Source organism: Loxodonta africana, chromosome 15, assembly GCF_030014295.1.
Source record: "Loxodonta africana isolate mLoxAfr1 chromosome 15, mLoxAfr1.hap2, whole genome shotgun sequence".
Taxonomy (NCBI): Eukaryota; Metazoa; Chordata; class Mammalia; order Proboscidea; family Elephantidae; genus Loxodonta; species Loxodonta africana.
This window is the reverse complement of record NC_087356.1, coordinates 67,517,781-67,541,370: the sequence shown is the minus strand read 5'-3', so window position 1 is coordinate 67,541,370 and position 23,590 is coordinate 67,517,781. Positions and strand designations below refer to the sequence as shown.

At 45.6% G+C, this 23,590-nt stretch overlaps 1 long non-coding RNA gene across 1 annotated transcript in view; it reads left to right on the top strand.

Moving 5' to 3' along the window:
- Positions 1-841: 841 nt before the first annotated feature.
- The window catches only part of LOC135227818 (uncharacterized), a 43,531-nt gene continuing 20,782 nt past the window's right edge, over positions 842-23,590 (top strand). The window contains exon 1 of the long non-coding RNA XR_010318002.1: positions 842-943. This is a non-coding gene — a long non-coding RNA (uncharacterized LOC135227818). The remainder of the gene's footprint in view (positions 944-23,590) is intronic.

Below are 23,590 nucleotides of genomic sequence, written 5' to 3'. Positions count from 1 at the left end.
TAAAAAGGTCCTCAGCGTATTTGTATTTCTTCAATTACTGCTTTATAGTTTGTGTTAGGGGCTTAAGACTTTTAACATTCTTTTTTTTTCCTCTCAGTTTTTTCAAAGCATCTAGTTTAATGTAATGCACTTTATAGCTCTCAGAACTGCAGAGGGGCAAGGTTGCTGCAGCAAAAAGTGGGTTACAATAGGGTATGGGTTTATTGCTGGAGATGGAAGACCAACAGTCTCAGAAAACAGCCAACTCTTGGGCACTGGCATTCGGGATGGGGGGACGGATGGCATTCTGGAAGATAAGCGCCCGGTGACCAGTGGCCCAGAAGCCTGGGTGGGCAGCAGAGTCTGGGGGGGAAGTAGGGCACCGGCCTGGGCGGCTGACAGAGTCATTTTCGCCCCCCGCCCCCAGGCAGATGCCCGCGGCAGGACGCACCGGACCCCCGCCCTAGCCTTGTCGTGGGCAGGAGTTGTGAGCGGCCTCGGCCTCCTGCGGCGCCCCCCTCCTGGGCCGCCTCCTTGGGACCCACACCGACCTTGCCCCAGGCGGCCAGGCTGGCTCAGTGCCCCCGCCGCAGTGCCAGGCGCAGGCTGGGGACGCCCATCGGCACCTGGGCCGAGGGCTCATGGGAGCGCGACGCCGAGTCCCGGCCAGGCCGCCGCCCTCCAGCGGTCCCTTAGCACCTCGCTCCACAGCGCCGGTGGCCGGCTGGGCGGGGAGGGGCGGGCGCGCGCGCCGCAGCGGCTGGCGGCGGGGGGCGTGGTTGTTGGGTGTGCTGCGGGCGCGCGCCCCCACGCCGCTGCCGCCTCAGTCTGCAGCTCCGCCTGCGCTCTCTGCTCCCGGCGTTGGGACCCAGTACGCAGGCCCGCCGAGCGGCCAATGAAGGCTGGAGGCCGGCGGTGTAGAGCCCGTCAGCCCCGAAGCCGCGTCCCGCACTCGGACATCCCGGTAAGCGGGAGCGAGGACACCGGGACCTGGCGGGCACCCCAAGGGGTAGGGCTGCGGGCGGCCCTCCGGGGACTCTGAGGTGTTTGTATGAGGGCCGCCCCCAAGGTGCCCCTGTGTAGGAGAATGATCCTATGTGTCTGCTGCTTCTGGCCCCTCGAGAGAGTTCCTGAGGAGGGTTGGAGAGCCGCCCCCATGGAGCACCCCTGTGTGAACGGAGCCTCCCCAGGAGTCTCTCTGTATTTGTCCCCCCGGGCTCCTCAGTGTAACTACGGACCCCCAAGGGCGGCCTCTGGACTTGCCTCTGTGGAAGAGAGTGCCCTGTTGTGAGGATATTCAGTCTGCTCAATGGTTAGGCTCATGTGTTGGGGTCCTAAAACCTTTGACCCTCAGCCATGTGAGTGAACTTGGAAGCAGACCCTGTAGCTCCAGTCAAGCTTTCAGATGACTGCTGCCCTGGCGGATGTCTGGACTGCAACCTCATGGAAGTCAGAAGCACCCTTCTAAGCCACTCCCAAATTCCTGACCCACATAGTATTTTTTGTTTTAGACCACTAAGTTTTGGGGCAATTTCTTAAGCAGCATTAGGTAACTAATACACCCTCCTCAGTAGCAGTGGCCTTCCTGGGGATTAAAGCAGTGAGAGGAAAAACCAAGCCCGGTCTGTTAGGTGAATATTAAGATGATACAGATCCTAAGAATACGGTTTAATTCTAGACCAATCACAAATATTCTGCAAATAGTTCCAGCATGGAAGTGAAGGATGTCAGCAAGTTGCTGTAAATCTTCTCAAAAACACTATCTGAAAAGGAAATAAATGTGGAGAGAATAGCTCACCGCAGATCCATTTGAATATATTCATTTCAAAGCTGACCGATATCCTTACTGCCTGGATTTTTCAGCTTCTGATCTTCCACTTATTCTCTGATCACATTCTTATTCTTCTACTTTGTCACATGTGACACTCTCCCCCTGCAAACATAAACGAGAGGACCTCCCTAGGCCCATTTCTTGCACTCTTCACATTTATTTTTTCCCGTATCTGCCCCTAAATGGATCTTATTTATGCAAAAAGTTTCCTATCTCTTTCGTTTCAAAATCTTTTGTCTCCCAATCTCACGTCTGTCTTCAAGCAGAGCTGCTTTCTTTCTGGTATCCCCATTTCCCAGATTGGTTTACTCTCATTTCTAATAGGAATATCATCAGCCACTCCACGCTTCGATCTCAATGGCCAAGTTCTGTCAGAAATTGCTCACAAGCTTTGGACCAAGGAACCAAGACCATCCGTGGAGACATGATCATCTTTCCCATTACAACTTTCTGCTTCATAACCTTCTCCCCTTCCCAGTAATCACCTCAGAGACCCAGATGTATTTACTAAGTGCTACCAACTTGCCAGGCACTATGCTAAAGAAGTGAATGTTTTATGCTCTTGAGTTCATATACTGCCAGTTTTTGAGCCATAAGGGGCAAATTATAGCTTTGCAGTGCACTTACAGGAGTTAACGTATATTATGGAGTCCCTGGGTGGCTCAAGGACCCTGGTTGCGCAGTGGGTAAGGGCTCAACTGCTAACCAAAAGGTGGGCAGTTCAAATGCACCAGCTGCTTCTTGGAAGCCCTATGGGGCGGTTCTACTGTGTTCCATAGGGTCACTATGAGTCGGAATCAATGGCAACGGGTTAGGTGGCTCAAATGGTTAAACACTCAGGTACTAAATGAAAGGTTGGTGGTTCAAATCCACCTGGGGGCACCTCGAAAGAGAGATCTGGCGATGTCCTCCTGCAAGGTCACAGTCTTTGAAAACACTACTGAGTACAGTTCTACCCTGAAACACATAGGGTCACCGTAAGTGGGAATCCACTTGATGGCCACTGTTTTGTTTTTTTGGTTTTATGCCTTTTCAGAGGTGACACTGACACTTAGTCACTGTTTTTCCCTCTTCTGGCAGTCACATTCTTAGTCCCTCTGCCTTTACTCTATCAAATTAGTTTGTCCATAACCTTTGGGGAAACTGGCCACACTTGTAGCTTCATTTGATCTGGATCACCCAGATGTGCACGGAGCACTCAGAATGTCTGTGTGTGTATACTAACTTTTTTAGAGGTTCCAGTTATGCTGATTTCCCAAAGTCCCTTGGTCTTCTGTGTTAGATGAAGTTGCTATTCCTGAGGCCTATGCTTCTAGAAGCCAGTTGTCTGCTACCTTGCAAACTTTTACCCTTATATACAAGTGCTGCTTGTGCTACATTCTTCCAGATCAAATCCAGGACAGAAGAGATGCATTTTCAAGTTTTTGGTTACTGCCTGTCTTAGTTACCTCGTGGTGCTATAAGAGAAATCTCACAAGTGGATGGCTTTAACAAAGCGAAATTTATTCTCTCACCGTTTAGGAGGCTAGAAGTCCAAATTCAGGGTGCTAGCTCCAGGGGAAGGCTTTCTCTCTTTGTCAGCTTCGGGGAAGGTCCTTGTCATAAATCTTCCCGTGGCCTAGGAGCTTCTCAGTGCAGGGATCCCAGATGCAAAGAACGTGCTTCCCTCCTGCTCTTCTTGCTTGATGGTGATGAGGTCCCCCTCCTCTCGGCTTGCTTCTCTCTTTTATATCTCAAAAGAGATTGACTCAAGATACGACCAAGTCCTATAGATTGTGTCCTACCTCATTAACATCATGGAGGTTAGGATTTATAACACATACACAGGTAATTACATCAGATCACGCAATGGAGGACAACCACACAATACTGGGAATCATGGCCTAGCCAAGTTGATGCACATTTTTGGGGGGCACAATTCAATCCCTAACAGTGCCTTTAGGTCAGCTGCTTTCCTGTGGGCCAGGACAGAGTACTACAGGATATCGCATAAATGCAGGTGATGTTGACCTTGTCATCGTGATTGTGGAAACTGGCTAAATCCCAAAACTTAGCAGCCCTTCCTATGCTCAGAGAAATCACCCATAGCTACTGTATGGGTTACCTGTTCTTATCCTTCCTAGCCTTGATTCACAACTTAGGTTCCACCTCTGAGGAAGCAGAGTGGATATGATGAGCTGGTGACTGTGTAGTTTCTAGAAACAAGTTCTCAAGGTTTGGTCTGATGAGCCCCTTTGGGGATACTGGCTCTATGATCTCAAGTAAACCCTTTGTTTTCTCCAATCATCTTTGCAAAATTTATTCAACAAATATTTATTGAACATTTTCTCCTTGTGATCCTATTTAGATTGTTCCTCCCTTCCGAGCTCAAAGAAAATCTGGAGCTACCTGTTAAACCTACGGTTTTTTGTCAAGTTTTCGTTACTTTATTGCTGCTGGGGAAAACCTTCCCACCTTCTTCTGCAAATCACTGTCAGTTTTGTTGTTGCTGTTGTTTTTAGCTTTTTCCAACATATGCCACGCTCATATCAATTATCAGGTGAAGACACTCAAGGTTACTTTCCATTTAACATGCAGCACAAGGGAGCCATGGCTTATTAGGAAGGCTGTGGACCCTCCAGAGATACTTATCTTTATAGAGAGCTGAAGGAAAAGGGTTCCCTAGATGCCTTCTCTTTCCCTATTTTTTCCCTATCTCCTGCTGTGTAAGAATGTACCACAAACTTGGTGGCTTAAAACCATACCCATTTATTATGCCCTATTTTCTGTGGTCGGGAGTATAGGCAGGGCTTAGCTTAGTCCTTTGCTTATGGTCTCACAAGACTGCAATCAAGGTGTTCACTAGGATGTGTTCTCATCTGGAGGCTTGAAGGTAGAAGAATCCACTTCCAAGCTCACTCAGGCTTTTGGAAGAATTCATTTCTTACCTTCCTGAGGTACAGTTATTCCAAAGTTTGCACTTAAAAGCACTACGGGTTTAGAGTTGTCCCTGGAAATAGGTTTGGAGTAGGGGGTAGGGTTGACAGGTGTGTAATCCTGGTTAACATTAAGATTTGGGTTAGAACTACACATGTAGACATGCCATGCGTCATGGCCTCCCTCCTGGGCAACCAAGGCCTGCATCTTCATGGTGCCTTGAGAGTGCCCTTGGCAGGTGTGTCTATCTGCTGTGTTGAAGGGGCTGGGGGCAGGGCCCTGCAGGGATGGAGGCAGTAGTAAATTGGTGGCCCTTGTGGAGATGGGTGCATAGGTGAAGGATGAGGGCAGTAGATCTACTGCAAGCCCTTGACATTTTTTTAAGAGCATGCAGAGAAGTTGGTGAGACCAGGGGTATGCACGTGAATCCACTGCTGTCTCTATTAAAGAACAAGCAGTGAAACAGAAATTACAAAGGAGAGTTTAGAGGAGGGATGGGCAGGCCTGGTTCTGAGGTGGCCTAGGAGGCTTTATAGAAGAAAAGGGCTTTGAAGGATGAATTTGGACTGCATATGTTTGTGAGTCTACAAGATGGGCTGTATCTTTTTGTTATGTGTGCAAGTCAGCTTTGTATGTGCTTGTGTATTTCTGCCTGTGTCTACTTGAGTATTTCTGACCCAGGGGGTTCCCTGGTCTATGTAGATGTGTATTTCCGGTCAAAGTTTCTTCGTACTCTAGTATTTCTGCGTGGCATCTTTGAATCTGTCTTTCTCTTTATGTACATGTGTGACTGGATGTCTGTGTGTCCACGTGTTATTCACTGTGTGTAGTGAGATCCTAGTCTGACGTCTGTCTTTAATCATCCTTCCCACCCCGCAGTGTACCGCAGCTGCCAGTAATATTTACCTCAACGATAGGTTTCCCTTCCCGTGGTCTGGATTCCCACGGGTAAGACTATCTGCCCAGGGTCCTGACCCTGTGGCCTCTGTACAGGCTTGACCTTGGAAGTAAAACATTCTGGAAAGCCCCCAGCATGCCCCTTGCCTGGCCATGGACCCAGAGAAGTTACTGTGGAGGAGAGATACAAATCGGGGAAGGGAGGCTGTTGGCAGAACCCATCCCTCCTTCTTCGAATGGATGTCTTTCTCTGTCTCCTTCTCAGGGCCCCTTCTTCCCCTGTGCTCTCATACAGACCAAGTATTCAGGGGCCTGACCTCAGTGTCTCTGGGGATGGGAATGGACATCTCTTAGCAAGCCCAGCCAGGTGTGTCAGGGATTCAGTACTGTCTCCCAGCACCTTACCTGTCTGCATGGTGCCCTTTCTCCATCTGTCCACTCTAGCTCAAGATTGTCCTTCCTCCTTTCCTATCCCTACGGTGGACACAGGAACCTTCTTGGCCTTTCTTTCATGATAGCCCTGGCTAATGCCATAGGCCCCTGAGCACAGGTAGAGCATTAGGGCTTGATGGCCAGTAGAAGAGCAGAGGCCCAGTGACCTCTCTCGTGGTGCAGAAAATAGCATCTCAGTGGGGTCTTACCCTCTCACTCCTGTGCTCAGTGTGTTTTTGTCCTTCCCTGGATGGGACAGGGTGAGCATGTACAAAATGAGTCAGGCATGGTCCCTGTCCTCAAGGACTCAGCGATTCACAGGCAGAATGATGTTTGGAGAAGACATACTTCTCTTACTGCTGTTACTCAGTACCCTAAGTTACGTTTATAGAATTCTCAAGTATTCACCCAGACCCCCAGAAAGCCCAAAGGAAGGGCTGTAGAAGGTCAGGGCTGTTCACCATGCCATGGTACGTCAAAGGCCCAGCGATGAACTCCAAAGATCCCAAGCAAGCAGTGATGTATTCCAAGCATCTACCACCCCTTCTGGGGTATATTACATTTTTGGAGTTTGTGCCCTGCCCTAAAGCATTTATTTTGCTCTTATTTTAAGTCTCCCGAGCTCTGGGGGGAGGAGGAAGGTAAGGGCTGTGCTAGGGTTGTGGGATAGGATGAGCAAAGCTACATCCACTCAACAACATCCTGCACGAGTTCATAGGCTCTCACCCTGTCTCTTCTCAGCTCTTGATTTTGCTGAGAACTCATAATCCTGAAGGTATTGGTTCCAGCTCATCTCACTGGCCCAGCCCTTTGGCACAGGACTTTGGTCAGCATCATGAGCCCATGCTGGGGTGGGGCAGGTAGGAGCCTGCGGGGACCACAGGAAGGACCTGCTCCACCGTATGTCAGGATGTGTGCACACTAACCCTTGCTTCCCACCTGACGCTGTTTTGACCCTTTTGAGTCACTTCCCTTCACTCTTGCCTTCCTCTGTTTCTCTCTCTGTTCCGTGGCTCTCTATCCAACTCCCACCAGGCAGGGAGGATATGCCTGCCACAAGACCTCCTTTGATCTCCTTCGGGGATGCATTAGTAAAATACGTAGAAAATGTTGGCATGGCAGGCCTAGGGCTTGTGCCTGCCTCCTCTGGTGGCCACAATAGGAGCTGGGTCCCCATGCTTTAGGCACAGAATCACCATTCTCAACAGGGATACATCCATGCTTCTTCCCATCCTGGTTTTTCTGCATCCTCTCAGTGGACACTTTGTGTTAAGCGGTGGAATCCTATAGAGGAAGTGAGTGCAGCCACCACCTCCTCCTGGTTTGATGGGATGGTGAGTGATCCTGGCTTTCCTTAGGAACCAGTGAGGCAGGGGTATCCCACAGTCCCCTGTACCACATCATCAAGAAGCCACATTTCCTGCTCTTTCTCCAGCTTTTGGCTTCTCTGTGGTAGGTCAGAGGAGGACACAGGGATGGTACCTTTTGAAGGCTACTAGGTGGTGGCCAAAATAGTAGTCTATCCCATATGCTTAGGGCAACCTCTTTGTCTTTTTGTTTCCCAGTTCTTTCTTCCTGGCCCCAAACCTCACTGGTCACTGAAGGCTAGGATGCCACATCTGCCCTCTTTCTGCATCTCTAGGCCCATGTTCTTTGCCAGGCTCATAAATCTCAGAGTTTGCTTACCTCCCTCCACCAAGAGCACTCAGGCTGTGGGTTGACTTTCTGGCTCTGGACTTTTTTTCATTCCGAAAAACCCAGCTTTTCTCCATTATCATGCCCTGGTCAGGAGCATGGTGTGCTGTCCCAGGTATTCATACTACCATTTACATTCTTTCCCTACTGGCTTCCTTCCCTGGCATCCTTAGGGCTGGGGGACAAACCTCTCTACCTTCTACTCTGATCTTCATTCTAGGAGGCATTCCTTCCATGTAGCTGAGAGGCACTGGAGATGGGAAGCAGGCAACAGGGCCACAGCAGGCTCCTAGATTGTTTGAAAGATCTTGTTAGTACCAACCAGGGAGCAGAGAGGGGAAATTCTGTATTTTGGTTTTGACCTCTGTCATAGAAACTGCTTTTTCGAATCACAAAAGCACATCTTCAAGGAGGAAGCACTGTGGCACTCTCCTAAAAACCTTCCAGCTTGCAGGCGTATGTATGTATCAGCCATCAATTAATGATTTTTGCCTATGAGTGGGCAAACAATGCATTGATTTCCAGACCACTCCTTCTTGTCAGTACTGTTGTCATGGGGTTCAAGATTATCATGGGAAGCTTTGACTGAACTCCACCCTGACCTTTACCCTCAGTGCACCTTAGACAAGGGCCTTGCCTTCTCTACTCAAGTCCCTTTATCCACAGTCCAGGATAGGGCTGGGAGGAGTTACGTGGAATGCTAACACATCTGAACTGTGGGTTGAAGGTTATTCTCTAATAGAAAAGACTGTATACCTCCCGCTCAACCTTTAACATATCACAAGGAGACAAGAAGGAACAAGCAGGCATGTATCTCTGCCTAGGGATATATTTGGGCTATGCTTTGCACAACCTGTACATTAAAGAAAATGACAATACAGGGATTTGATACCCTACAGACTATTTTAATGAACTGGATCTTCTTGAAGAAAGCAGTGTTTTTCTCTGAAGTAAGGGTTGGGATGTACGGTGGGTTCTCAGGTTGGGTGGCACAAGCCTCTCGAGGATGGTGCCAAGCAGCTGTGGAGGTGGCCCAGCATAGAGCCAGAGCAAAGATGATGAGAGTAGTGCCAGAGCTGATTGTCTGGGGCCTCCAGGCCATCCGAGAAGGCCAGGCTCACCTGTTTCTCAGTGGGGAGAAATTGGGCTTCGGATCCTTTGTTGTCTTCTCTGTCTTAGCTTGTCCCACAGGCCTTTGGCTGGGGCCAGGCTCTTCTTAAGATGATTTTTTCGCATTTTGGTCACTTTCTCCTCTGAGGAAAACATGGATTTCTCATCTACTGTCTTGGAATGAATACAGCTAAAAATGCACTTCACCTTATTTCTTAAGCCAGCTTCTGGAAGGCCAGGGCTCTTCTGAGTATGGGCTAGGCTCATTCCCTCCTCTGGGATCTCATTCCCCAAAGGTTTGTCCTGCAACGGCTTACCCTGAATTAGTGGGCCCAGCGAAGACCGGCCCTGTGAAGCCTGGGGCACCACAGGCTGAGCAGTCCCAGGAATCCTGCCTGGTTCTGTAATGACATTCAGGTTGCTTTCACTGTCCTCCACATCATTCTTCTCAGAATCTTTCCCCCCAAGAGCCCCTGGAGGTAGTTTTGGGAGCTTAAACGGAGGACAGTACTGAGGACTCTGTTGACAGGGGGCTGTAATATCAAAGGTCACACTCCTTTGCCAAGGACCTCGGGGTGTCCTGTTCACAGATAACCCTGCTGGCTTCTGGTTTTCAGCAGGGGGTCTGTTTTCTGTGGGTGAGGGCAGCCCAAACCCTGGATTCCATTCTGTAGTGTCCCCTTGTCGTTTCAGTTTCCGTGGGTATTCTTTCTTCACTGCCAGTGTGGGTACTTGGGCTGAGTCATTGGTCTTGCTGGGGGCTTGAGACTCAGGGCACCAGGCCTCTTCCAGGCTGGGGCTGTTCACTCTGGCTTCTAGCTGAGCACAAAGCTCCTGGGCATCTGCGGTATCCTCCCTGAGTTGTGAGATATTGGAGACCCAGTGGGCAGAACCATGGGGCCCTGCTCTGGAACTAGCTTGTTTCTTCCTCTGCTGTACTGCCTTTAGCTCAACAATGAGCTGTTTTCTAAGGCAGATTAATTCGTGTTCTGGGGCATGTGGACTGTCTATTGGGATGAGGAATTCCTGGAGGGATGTTTTCCCTTGGTTCTTTAGACTCCCAAGCACCTCCTGTGTGGGTAAGTTCTCTAAGACTGCTACAAATTGGTTCTGGGATGCCCTTACTTTTATGGGAATTCCTGACTGTATTTCTAGGATCTTTTTTCTCAGATGGAAGTTTAGTTTGGTCAAGATGGATGTTTTGAGTGCCTTTGGAGTATAAGCATCTGTCTCTGCCAGTGTAGGTCCTTGGGCTGAGTCCTTGGTCGGGCCAGGTTCTGGGGACTCAGGGCAGCAGGCCTCTTCCAGGCTGGAGCTGTTCACTCTGGTTTCTAGCTGAGCACAAAGCTCCTGGACATCTGCCGTGTCCCTGCTGAGATGTGAGATCTTGGAGACCCAGTGGGTAGAACCATGGGGCCCTGCCCTGGAACTGCCTTGTTTCTTTCTCTCCTGTACTGTCTTTAGCTCAAAAATCGGCTGTTTTCTGAGGCAGATCAGTTCTGGATCTGGGGCATATGGACTGTTTGGTGGGATGTGGAGTTTCTGGAGCCATGTTTTCCCTTCACTGTTTAGACTCCCAGATGCCTCCTGTGTGGGTAATTTCTCTGAGACTACTACAGTTTGGTTCCGAGACTCCCTTGCTTTTATGGGAATTCCCATCTGTATTTCTAGGACCTTTTTTCTCAGATGGAAATTTAGTTTGGTCAAGATGGGTGTTTTGAGTGCCTTTAGAATAGCAGCATTTGTTTGACTTTCTAGATGCACCATCTCCTTTGTTTGTTCTTCCTGCACTTCAGCAAGGAACTCCTGTGCACCATCAGCACCAGTCTCGTCGTCTTGAAGACCTGGCCCAGGACTTATGCACTGTTCTTCGTAGGAGATCATCTCAGTCAGAGGCTCTGGTGTGATTTCAACAGGCTCAGGCATTATCTCTGCAATTTCAGATTGGCTAGTGATTGGCAGGCCTGTGGCCTTGGAGGGAGCCAAATAATAGAGATCAGGCAGCCCTGACAGGAAGGCTAGATGTTTGTCCTGTAAATTAGTTCCCAGCTTCTCCATGGGTCCCTTGGTCAGGGATCTGGACAGCTTAGTGTGGTCAATGACAGCACCTGGTGAGGTCTGTGAGGGCATAACTTTCTGATATATCTCAGGATCAGTTGCTGCCTTCAGCTCTAAGAGCTTGTTTTTTGGAATGCAGGGGTACTGAGCTACCTCCATACTCCCCAGAATTCCACTGTCCTGGCAGATAAATATATGGGCAGTGATAATGCCCTGGAGGGTCTGCCAACATTTGGAATCGATGTGGTTCTGCCGTATTGCTTTGGTCTGGGTGAGCAAGCGTGGCATGGAGTTTAACACTGGGGCCAATGTGAGTGAGGTCATGTCACTAACCCCACTGACCTCTGGGGCTGCAGACCAGGGAACATTCACATTGTCCAAGGCTTTACTGCTCAAGAGCAGAGGCTGTTGGTCAGCAGGGAACGGGAGCAATGCAGTGGACAGCTTGATCCTCTGAGATATGCCACTGTGCTGGGGAATTAACTGCTTTTGGAGGTGGAACTCCAGCAGCCTCTGGGCATGGTCCGGGAAGAAGGGTAGTTCCCCCCTGAGGAGTGAGATGGGCTTCCTGGACCAGGAAGATCTCAGGGTCTCTGGAGACTGGGTTGTGTCACCGGTCTTATATTGCATGAGACTCTGGGCATCCTGAGATCTCTCGAAAGCAGCTGGCAATTCCCACCTAACCTGGAGCTGCCTCTGCAGCAGGTTCCACTCCAACACTTTGAACTTGGCCAGAGTCCGAAATGGGATATTGATCTGGTTTCGTTGATGGTCAGTTGGAGACACCAAATTTAGGACAGATGTGGAAGAAGGTGAAGCTGACTGGGGTGGATTATTAGGCAAGAGCGGGAGGAAGGAGTGCTCATTGAAGAAAAAAAGAACATTCAAGGGAAATTGGGGTATGTACCTGTTTGTGGAAATCCCTTGAAATTCAGTGTCGGTGACAAGCAAGGACTCACTGGTTAGACAAGAGAAGCTACAGAATTGCTGGCTGTGCTTCTGCTTCAGACGATCAATGTCAGTGACAAGCAGGGACTCACTGGTTAGACAAGAGAAGCTGCAGAATTGCTGGCTGTGCTTCTGCTTCAGATGATCACCTGAGTCTTCAGCCTGTCTCTCAGGCTGTGGATAGAGGCTATTTAGAACTTTAAGGGCTGGAGAGGGCAAGGCCAGAGCCAGAGAGCTTGGGGTTTTCTGGCAGTGGCAGCTTTGGTCTTGGTCCCTGATGGAGCATTTAAAAAGCCAGAAGGCCTGAGTAGGCTGGCTGAGCATACAGGAACCCCAAGTCTTGTGGGAAATGGTCCCAGTTGTTTCAACACAAGCATTCAAATTATCATTCATAAGCTGCCTCAGGGACTCTTCCACATGCCTGGGGCGTCCCCACCTCTGGAAATGCATCCTTTTTTTTACATGGACCTCAAGAACCCTGAGAAGTTCAGGACTGAGTAATGGGAGGTGGGCGGGAAAGATAGTGACCATATGCATGGCTATAGCATGTGTCAGATTCGTGAGGTCTGTGGTCAGGAACAGCAGAGAGACATGGGATCTCAAGGGCTGCTGGCCTTGGTTCCCATGGAAAAATTTGTGGTTGCTATACAGCATCTCTTGCTGGTTCACAGGAACTCTGGTCTCCCCAAGGCTTGAAGAAGGTATAGTTCCTGGGTTCCTGGGCACATCTGGCAGTTGAAATCCCTTCCCTAGCTGCAGGTGTTCATCCCAGTGATCTCGGATGATGACCACACTGGTTGATGGGGCAGCCGTCTGGGTTAAGGATTTCTGATCCGTTAATTGTAACAGTGTGGAGGTTACGGATGCCGGTAAAAGTTCTCTGGAGTTCTTGGAACGCAGTTGCAGACTCTGCTTAGACACTCCAGAGATGGACAGAATTTCTAGGCAAGAAGAGTGTTGTGAGATCCCTGCCGAAATAGGGGTGATCAGGGTGTTTTTACCTGTCACCAATTGTTGAATGTCCAGAGCCACGGCATTGGAGACCGGATAGTAGAGGTCTGCATATAGGAGCTGCAACACACGTCCTTCTCGAGGAAGCCAGGCCTGCCTGGAAAGGGACGCATGGCAACCGTTACTGATGCAGTGTCATCTGCCTCCTTGGAAGAGTGGGGTCTGGGGGATTGGCCTTTCCTTTCCCCTAGGCCTGTAAGCCCTGGGCCTACCCCTGGGAATCTCCCACTTTGCTTGTGAGGCCTGGCTGAGCTGAGGCTCTTGGTCTTGTTGGGCAAGGTCTCAGACAGCTGCTGGGTGGGCAGGGCCCTCAGATAGGACTGGGAGGTAGGGTGAATTCTCTGCTGAACTCTGTTGAGAAGCTGAACTAGAAGGGAACAAAGCAGGTGAGGATGTCAGGTAGTTAGCAGAATGGCCATCACCAGGCACATCACCGAGTATAACCTAGAGTCAGTCTCATTTGGGGCTATGAAAACAATGTCCGTTATCCATGTTTGTGGATAATGACATCTTTGTGCGAATACTGTATTCTAGGGACTGTGGATTGTCCCTGGTGCTATATACAGCATCTCTTGGGGACTAGTCCTGTCCTCTGGAGATCTTATTAGGAGGATAAGATGACAGGCTTCTGTCTGAAGACTGTCCTAGTGAGTGACCTCCCTATGTTTCCAGGCCAAGACAGACTCAGAGGAGTCTGCCTTTGAAACGATGTAGAAGCAAAAGGAATATGACAGTGATGACTTAATTATGCAAAATCCAGACTCTAGGCCGAATAACGTGTCTCCTTGCTGAGTTCCACTTCATGTAGAATCTTTTATAGATTACGTACTAGTCAGACCTGAAGTCCAGGAATAATGTGACTCTAGCACAGAGCAGATTGGGAGACTGTTCTCTCCTGTGATGTCTGACCACTTCTGTCCTGGCAACTCTCTCAACCAGTGAACCAGCCTGTCTCATGTATGGTTCCCTCCCATGCATTGTCCCTCTCCTCTTCCTTGTCCCTGGCCAAACTGAGAAATCATCACAGCCCAGGCTGGGACTTGGGAGACAACAAAGGACAGAGAGCAAGAGATCACCTTTTTGGGACAGCGAGACCCTTTTGGAGCTTTTCAGCTTCTTCCTTGGAAGGTCTCCTAGCTGAAGAACCAGGAAACAGTGTTACATGGACAGGAGAGGGTAGGGGCATTCTATAGGAAGCTAGTAGTGAGGCCTTGGACTCTCAGTAAAGGAGACTAAAAGCTTCAAGAGTCAGGCTCCAAGGCATGTGTGTGTATAGCTTAAACATTTACACTATGTATCTCATTCCTAATCTCATTTGATGTTCACAATCACAGTGTGAGTGCAGCAGGATCATCAGTGTTATGCCTGTTTTGTGGATAATAAGACTGAGACATGGAATGACTTGCACAGTGTCATAAAAACTAGTAAATAACACAGTTAAGGACCTCTGTCCTATTTCCTCATTCCCAGCAAGTTAAGGTAGAGAAATCTGGACATGTCCAGGCTCTGATTTCCGATCCAAGGAAGTTTCTATAAGAAATTGTCAATTTGGGGAACTTTAGCCTTTAGTAGTTAGAGTAGCTTGCTCCTGGCACCAAGGGATAGGGTTAGTATCCGTGAGAACCTCGCTCACGGTGAAGGGGAATCAGAGGAGAGACTGGGACCTTACCTCTTTTTGGAGCATCTCTAGCCCTTTGGCTGACCCTTTGGTGTTGCTTAAAGACAAAAAGCGTTAGAATGTGAAGCTTTGACACCAATTTCTTTTCATGCCCAAAATGGGATAAAACCAATAAACATTTTCTAATCCCTTTTATATACCTTTCTATATTTTATACTTTTACTACATTTCCTTTCCTTAGTCTCCCTTTTTTACCCCAACATTTCTCTTTTCTGCTTATTTGACTCGCTTCCAGGCTCTTCCAGACTCCATGCCTTATACCCCATTTCTAGGAGTTCTGTGGGCGGCTTAGGATGACACAGGAGGAAGAGTGGAACAGATTAAAGGGCGAATGGTTCCAGTAGCCAAAAGCTTCAGCTTACAAAGGCCTTAAAGAACCACCAACTAGAAAAATCACCCAAACTGGGAGGTCCAGTAAGGTAGAATTTATATCTTTGACCCCTCAACCCAAATCAGCTAATATCCTTGGCGTTTCAATTAGAGTACATTACATGGAGGGCTGGCAAGGGATTGTTCTAGGCTCTAAGAAGTAAATGACTATACAAGAATAACTGAAGGTTTGATTAAAAAAAAAAAAAAAACTCTCAAGCAGGGCTAAGGAGAGAAACTGGGGATTTAAAAGCTTCTTGTCTGAGACTTAACAGATCAATAGTGTTCAGGGTGTTTCCCTACCTCATGGACACTCCTGTTAGATTCCAGTCTGAATCCATGGTATTTCTTTTTTATTTGCCAAATATTTATTATAAGGCAGAAAACAGAGGCATATTTATATAAGGGATATCCAGCATGCCACCAAAGGAAAGTAGGGCACAACATGGTCTTGCCTCAATACATTGAGGAGACCAGTCTTCCCTCTCTCTAGGCATCCAGGATACTGGTGCCTAATGATTCTCAGCACTGAGCCTTGTCATCTCCACCTCACAGTCATCAACTGCATCACAAAGGCCTCCCTTGTCATAAAGCAGGTGTGGCATCAAAGCCCTGTAGCTGTCTTAGGGAAGTTTATGTGGTGATTCAGTCTGTAGATGAGGGCATCGGGTTACCTCTGAGGGTCTCAGAGCTTGCAACTACAGATGCCATGGCCAGGCCACAGGCAGTGTCTGCGCTCCCCTTCTCTCTCCACTGTCCACACTTTACACCAGCCTGATGACTCAGCTCTCTCTGTTACAACAGTCTGAAACTCTCCAGAAACTGAGTGTTTAAGCACACAGGGCACCTTATAAGAAAGAGTAGCCAGGGCAGAGGACCCTCCACCAGGTCCTTCACTTGTACTAGAAACTTACCTGAAAGTACACAAGAGGTTAGGGCAGGCAGAGTCAGGTTAAGGCTTGGAAATGGAGAGCTTTGATGTTACAAGTAATGGGTGATTGGTAATCAGAGGTGCAGGAAGGGGACCAAGGCTGAGGTGACAGGAAATACCAAAGCAGCAGTATCTTTAAATGACATTGTGGGAACAAGAAAGGGATGCCTCCAGGCTGTGTGCCTGAGAAGAGATTGTAAACACTACTTCTATGGAGGCGGAGGAATGAGCCTCACCTCTGGAGGCCTGTCCAAGGCCTGGTTTCCCAGAGCTGCCCTTACAGATGTTCCAGCCTTTGCCTCCTCAGGGAGATGACTACCTGCAGAGATGGGTTGGTGGCCACTTTCAACTAAGGACCACAAACTAGTTGCTCGTGGTTAGGTCTACTCATCTACTCTGGATGCATGCTGTTTGACTGGAGAAGTTTTTTGTGCTGTTTTGTTTTCAACCTGGATTCTGGAAATCTTTAGGCAAGGTAGGCATTTTCCAATTCAGTCCCAGGACCCAGCGTTTCTACCATCTACCCTTATTTTACACATTTACGTTACCTGCTTGGCTTCTTTCGATATTGTGATATGCTTGTAACACCCCAGGATTTCTGTGTTTCCTTGAAAAGGCCTTTCAGTGAGACTGGTCTGACAGCCAAACAATTCTTGGGCTGATAATCTCTGAAGAGGGTATTTGTTCTACCTCCAGCCTCCAGTCCTCCACCAGGAGGTATGGTGAGTGCTTATTTTCAAATGTTAAAACAACCTGCATTTCTGCAATAAACCTTTTCTTGATGGTTAAGGCTGTGTGTCAACTAGGCTAGGCCATGATTCTCAGTGGTTTGGCAGCTGTATGATGTTGTGATGACTTCCATGATGAGATTTGATAGAATGTGATCACATCTGATGGGATCTGTTGTGAGTAGCCAGTCAGTTGAAAGGGAGTTTCATTCGGCCTGTGGCCTGCATAGACATTCTGGTGGAGCTCCTGGGCTTTTGCTTGCTCTGTATCCTGCAGCTGGCGCCTGTTCTTCTGACCTTGGTTCCCTGGACTTGAGCTAGCTGCTTTCCTGCTGCCTTGTCTGGCGATCTTGGGATTTGTCTATCTTTGCCGTTTGTGAGCAAGAGCCCTTCTCTCTGTCCTGCCAGTCTTGAATTCATCAGCCCCTGTGGCTACGTGAATTGATAAAAATCTCTCTCTGTATATATTTATATGTTTTATTGGTATAAATCTTCCCTAGAGAACACAGCCTAAGACACTTGTTTAGTCATAATTTTACTTGCTAAAATTTTGTCAAAATTTTTTGCATCAACAGTCGGGTTGCACAACCTATTAATGCAATTGCTATCACTAAGTTGTACACCTGTTAAAAGTAAAATTGGCAAAAATTGAGTGATAGATATATTTATAACAATGACCACAAAAAAAAAAAAGAAGTATTGCTTCTGGAGCTGCTTAGGTATAACCATATACCTCATGGGATTTGGTTCCTTGGTTTGGAGGTTTAGGGTCCTGGTTTCATGGGACATTTCAGTTAATTGGCCTGATAACGTGATTAGTGCTTCTGTTGCACTCCCAAGTTCACTGAATAGTGCCTGTAGTCTTAAAAGCTTGCAATCAGTCGTACAAGGTCCAACAGCTGCCGCCTTTGCCATGAGATCAGAAGAACTGGATGGTGTCTGGCTACCGTCACTGAACATTTTTTTTTAAATAATTTTTATTGTGCTTCAAGTGGAAGTTTACAAATCAAGTCAGTCTCTCACATAAAAACTTATATACAACTTGCACATATTCCCAATTACTCTACCCCAGCCATGAGACAACCGGCTCCCTCCTTCCACTCTCTCTTTTCGTGACCCTTTTGCTAGCTTCTAAGCCCCTCTACTCTCCCATCTCCCCTCGAGGCAGGAGATGCCAACATAGTCTCAAGTGTCCACCTGATCCAAGAAGCTCACTCCTCACCAGCATCCCTCTCCAACCCATTGTCCAGTCCAATCCATGTCTGACGAGTTGGCTTCGGGGGTGGTTACTGTCGTGGACCAACAGAAGGTCTAGGGGCCATGATCACCCGGCCCTTCTAGCCTCAGTCAGACCACTAAGTCTGGTCTTTTTATGAGAATTTGGGGTCTGCACCACACTGTTCTCCTGCTCCCTCAGGGCTTCTCTGTTGTGTTCCCTGTCAGGGCAGTCATCAGTTGTGGCCAGGCACCAACTAGTTCTTCTGGATGATGTAGTCTCAGGATGATGTAGTCTCAGGATGTAGTCTCTGGTTCATGTAGCCCTTTCTGTCTCTTGGGCTCGTTATTATCTTGTGTTCTTGGTGTTCACTCTCCTTTGATCCAGGTGGGTTGAGACTCATTGACGCATCTTAGATGGCCGCTTGCTAGCATTTAAGACCCCAGACACCACTCTTCAAAGTGGGATGCAGAATGTTTTTTAATAGATTTTATTATGCTAATTGACTTAGATATCCCCTGAAACCACAGTCCCCAAACCTCTGCCCCTGTTTCGCTGACCTTGGAAGCATTCAGTTTATTCAGGAAACTTCTTTGCTTTGGTTTAGTCCAGTTGTGCTGATCTCCACTGTGTTGAGTGTTGTCCTTCCCTTCACCTAAAGCAGATCTTGTCTGCTATCTGTTTAGTAAATACCCGCTCCCATCTTCCCTCCCTCCCCACTCTTGTAACCACAAAAGAGAGTGTTCTTCTCAGTTGAAACTGTTTCTCAATATCTTATAATAGTGGTCTTATACAATATTTGTCCTTTTGCAACTGAGTAATTTCACTCTGAATAATGCCTTCCAACTTTCTCCATGTTATGAAATGTTTCACAGATTCATCACTGTTCTTTTTCAATGCATATTATTCCATTGTGTGAATATACCATATTTTATTTATCCATTCATCCATTGATGGGCACCTTGTTTTGCATCTTTTTGCCATTGTAAACACTGCTGCGGTAAACATGGGTGTGCATATATCTGTTCGTGTAAAGGCTCTTATTTCTCTAGGATATATTCCGAGGAGTGGGATTGCTGGGTCTTATGGAAGTTCTATTTCTAGCTTTTTAAGGCAACGCCAAATCGATTTCCAAAGTGGTTGTACCATTTTACATTCCCACTAGCAGTGTATAAGTGTACCAGTCTCTCCACATCCTCTCCAACATTTATTATTTTGTGTTTTTTGGATTAGTGCCAGCCTTGTTGGAGTGAGATGGAATCTCACTGTAGTTTTGATTTGCATTTCTCTAATGGCTAATGATAGAGAGCATTTCCTCGTGTATCTGTTAGCCGCCTAAATGTCTTCTTTAGTGCAATGCCTGTTCATATCCTTTGCCCATTTTTTAATTGGTTTGCTTGTCTTTTTGTGGTTGAGTTTTAGCAGATTCATGTAGATTTTAGAGATCAGGCGCTGTTCGCAGATGTTGTAGCTGGAAATTTTTTCCCAGTCTCTAGGTGGTCTTTTTACTCTTTTGGTGAAGTCTTTAGATGAGCTTAGGTGTTTGATTTTTAGGAGCTCCCAGTTATCTGCTTTCTCTTCGGCATTTTTAGTAATGTTTTTTATTCTGTTTATGCCATGTATCAGGGCTCCTAACGTTGTCCCTATTTTTTCTTCCATGATCTTTATTTTTTTAGATTTTATGTTTAGGTCTTTGATCAATTTGGAGTTAGTTTTTGTGCATGGTGTGAGGTATGGGTCCTATTTCCTTTTTTTGCAGGTGGATATCCAGTTATGCCACTGCCATTTGTTGAAAAGAATATCTTTTCGCCAATTAACTGACACTGGACCTTTGTCAAATATCACCTGCACATATGTGGATGGATTTATATCTTGATTCTCAGTTCTGTTCCATTGGTCTCTACGTCTGTTGTTGTACCAGTACCAGGGTGTTTTGACTACTGTGGCGGTATAATAGGTTCTAAAATCAGGTAGAGTGAGTCCTCCCACTTTGTTGTTCTTTTTTAGTAATGCTTTACTTATCCGGGGATTCTTTCTCTTCCATATGAAGTTGGTGATTTGTTTCTCCATTTCATTAAAGAATGTCGTTCGAATTTGGATCAGAAGTGCATTGTATATATAGATGGCTTTTGGTAGAATAGACGTTTTTACAATGTTAAGTCTTCCTATCCATGAGCAAGGTATGTTTTTCCACTTATGTAGGTCCCTTTTGCTTTCTTGCAGTAGTACCTTGCAGTTTTCTTTGTATAGGTGTTTTACATCTTTGGTAAGATTTATTCCTAAGTATTTTATCTCTTGGGGGCTAGTGTAAATGGTATTGATTTGGTGAGTTCCTCTTTGATGTTCTTTTTGTTGATGTAGAGGAATCCAAGTGGTTTTTGTATGTTTATCTTGTAACCTGAAACTCTGCTGAAGTCTTCTATTAGTTTCAGTAGTTTTCTGGAGGATTCCTTAGGGTTTTCTGTGTATAAGATCATGTCATCTGCAAATAGAGATAATTTGACTTCTTCCTTGCCAATCCGGGTGCCCTTTATTTCTTTGTCTAGCCTAATTGCTCTGGCTAAGACCTCCAGCAGGATGTTGAATAAGGGCGGGGATAAAGGGCATCCCTGTCTGGTTCCCGTTCTCAAGGGGACTGCTTTCACTCTCTCAACATTTAGGATGATGTTCGCTGTTGGCTTTGTATAAATGCCATTTATTATGTTGAGGAATTTTCCTTCTATTCCTGTTTTGTTGAGAGTTTTTATCACGAGTGGGTGTTGGACTTTGTCACATGCCTTTTCTGCATCAATGGATAAAATCATGTGGTTCCTGTCTTTTGTTTTATTTATGTGGTGGATTACATTAATTGTTTTTCTAATACTGAACCATCCTTGCATAGCTGGTATGAATCCCACTTGGTCATGGTGGATTATTTTTTTGCTACATTGTGGAATTCTGTTGGCTAGAATTTTGTTGAGGATTTTTGCTTCTATGTTCATGAGTGATATAGGTCTGTAATTTTCTTTTATTGTGTTGTCTTTAGCTGGTTTTGGTATCAGGGTTATGCTGGCTTCATAGAATTAGTTCGGTAGCATACCGTCGTCCTTTTCTATGCTTTGAAATATCTTCAGTAGTAGTGATGTTAACTCTTCTCTGAAAGTTTGGTAGAACTCTGCAGTGAAGTCGTTGGGGCCAGGGCTTTATTTTTGTTGGGAGTTTTTGGATTACCTTTTCAATCTCTTTTTTTGTTATGGGTCTATTTAGTTGTTCTACCTGTGTTTGTGTTAGTTTAGGTAGGTAGTGTGTTTCTAGGAATTCATCTAATTCTAGTTTTCAAATTTGTTCGAGTACAATTTTTCATAATAATGTGATATAATTCTTTTAATTTCAGTTGGATCTGTTGTGATATGGCCCATCTCATTTCTTATTCGGGTTATCTGTTTCTTTTCCTGTATTTCTTTAGTCAGTCTGGCCAATGGTTTATCAATTTTGTTAATTTTTTCAAAGAATCAGCTTTTGACCTTGTTAACTCTTTCAATTGTTTTCTGTTTTCTAATTCATTTAATTCTGCTCTAATTTGTATTATTTGTTTCTTTCTGGTGCCTGACAGTTTCTTTTGTTGCTCTCTTTCTCTTTGTTCAAGTTGTAGGGACAGTCCTTTGATTTTGGCTCTTTCTTTAGGTATGTGTGCATTTATTGGTATAGATTCACCTCTGAGCACTTCTTTCGCTGTGTCCTAAAGGTTTTGATGGGAAGTGTTTTCAATCTCGTTGAATTCTATGAATTTCTTTATTTCCTCCTTCATGTCTTCTATAACCCAGTCTTTTTTGAGCAGGATATTGTTCAGTTTCCAAGTATTTGATTTCTTTTCCCTAGTTTTTCTGTTGTTGATTTCTACTTTTACCGCCTTATGGTCTGAGATGATGCTTTGTAATATTTCGATGTCTTGGATTCTGCAAAGGCTTGTTTTATGACCTAATATGTGATCTAGTCTAGAGAATGTTCCATGTGCACTAGAAAAGGAAGTACACTTTACAGCTATTGGGCGGATTGTTCTGTATAAGTCTATGAGGTCAAGTTGGTTCATTGTAGCCATTAGGTCTTCCGAGTCTCTATTGAGCTTCTTACTGGATGTGCTGTCCTTCACCGAAAGTGGTGTGTTGAAGTCTCCTGCTATAATTGTGGAGGTGTCTATCTCACTTTTCAATTCTGTTAAAGTTTGTTTTATGTATCTTGCAGCCCTGTCATTGGGTGCATAAATATTTAATATGGTTATATCTTCCTAGTAAATTGTCCCCTTAATCATTATGTAGTGTCCTTCTTTATCCTTTGTGGTGGATTTAACTTTAAAATCTATTTTGTCAGAAATTAATATTGCCACTCCTGCTCTTTTTTGATTGTTGTTTGCTTGATATATTGTTTTCCATCCTTTGAGTTTTAGTTTATTTGTGTCTCTAAGTTTAAGGTGTGTCTCTTGTAGGCAGCATATAGACAGATCATGTTTTTTTTTATCTAGTCTGCAACTCTCTGTCTCTTTATTGGTGCATTTAGTCCATTTACATTCAGTGTAATTATAGATAAATATGAGTTTAGTGCTGTCATTTTGATGCCTTTTTATGTGTATTGTTGACAATTTCATTTTTCCACTTTTTTGTGCTGAGAAGTTTTTCGTTGTAGAATGTGTGTTCCTCCTTTTCACAGTAGTTGAATTTATTTTTGCTGAATCGTTATGTTTATCTTGGTTTTTATTTTGAATTATGGAACCGTTAGACCTCTTTGTGGTTACCTTAATATTTACCCTTATTTGACTAAGTAAAAACCTAACTTGTATCTCCCTATATTGCCTTGGTTTCTTCTCCATACGTAAGATCAATGCCTCCTCTATTTAGTCCCTCTTTTTTGATTACTATAATCGTTTACATAATGACATCAATGATTCCCTGTTTTGAGCAATTTTTTTTTTTTTAATTAATTTTATTTTGTTTTTGTGATTTCCCTTTCTGAGTGGATATCAGGATGTTTTGTTCTGTGACCTTGTGTTATGTTGGTATCTGATATTATTGATTTTCTGATGATAGAATTTCCTTTAGTAATTCTTGCAGTTTTGGTTTGGTGTTTGCAAATTCTCTAAGCTTGTGTTTATCTCTAAATGTCTTAATTTCACCCTCATGTTTAAGAGTTTTGCTGGATATATGATTCTTGGCTGGCAGCTTTTCTCTTTCAGTGCTCTATATATGTCATCCTGTTGCCTTCTTGCCTGCATGGTTTCTGCTGAGTAGTCTGAACTTATTGACTGTCCTTCGTAGGTGACTTTTTCTTTATCCTTGGCTGCTTTGAAAATTCTCTTTATCTTTGGTTTTGGCAAGTTTGATGATAATATGTCTTGGTGATTTTCTTTAGGGATCTATCTTGTATGGGGTTTGATGAACATCTTGGATAGATATCCTTTCTTTTTTCAGGATGCCAGGGAAGTTTAGTGCCAACAGCTCTTCAACTATTCTCTCTGTATTTTCTGTTATCCCTTCCAGTTCTGGAACTCCAGTTACACGTGAGTTATATTTTTCTTGATAGAGTCCCACATGATTGTTAGGGTTTCATCTTTTTTTAAAATTCTTTTCTCTGATTTATCTTCAAATGTATTGGTAACATTGGCCTTATCCTCTGTCTCCCCTACTCTGCATTCCAATTGCTTGATTCTGCTCCTCTGACTTCCTATTGAGTTGTCTCATTCTGTAATTTGTTAATCTTTTGAATTTCTGAATGCTGCCTCTCTATGGATTTGTGCAACTTATTAAATTTTTCACTATGT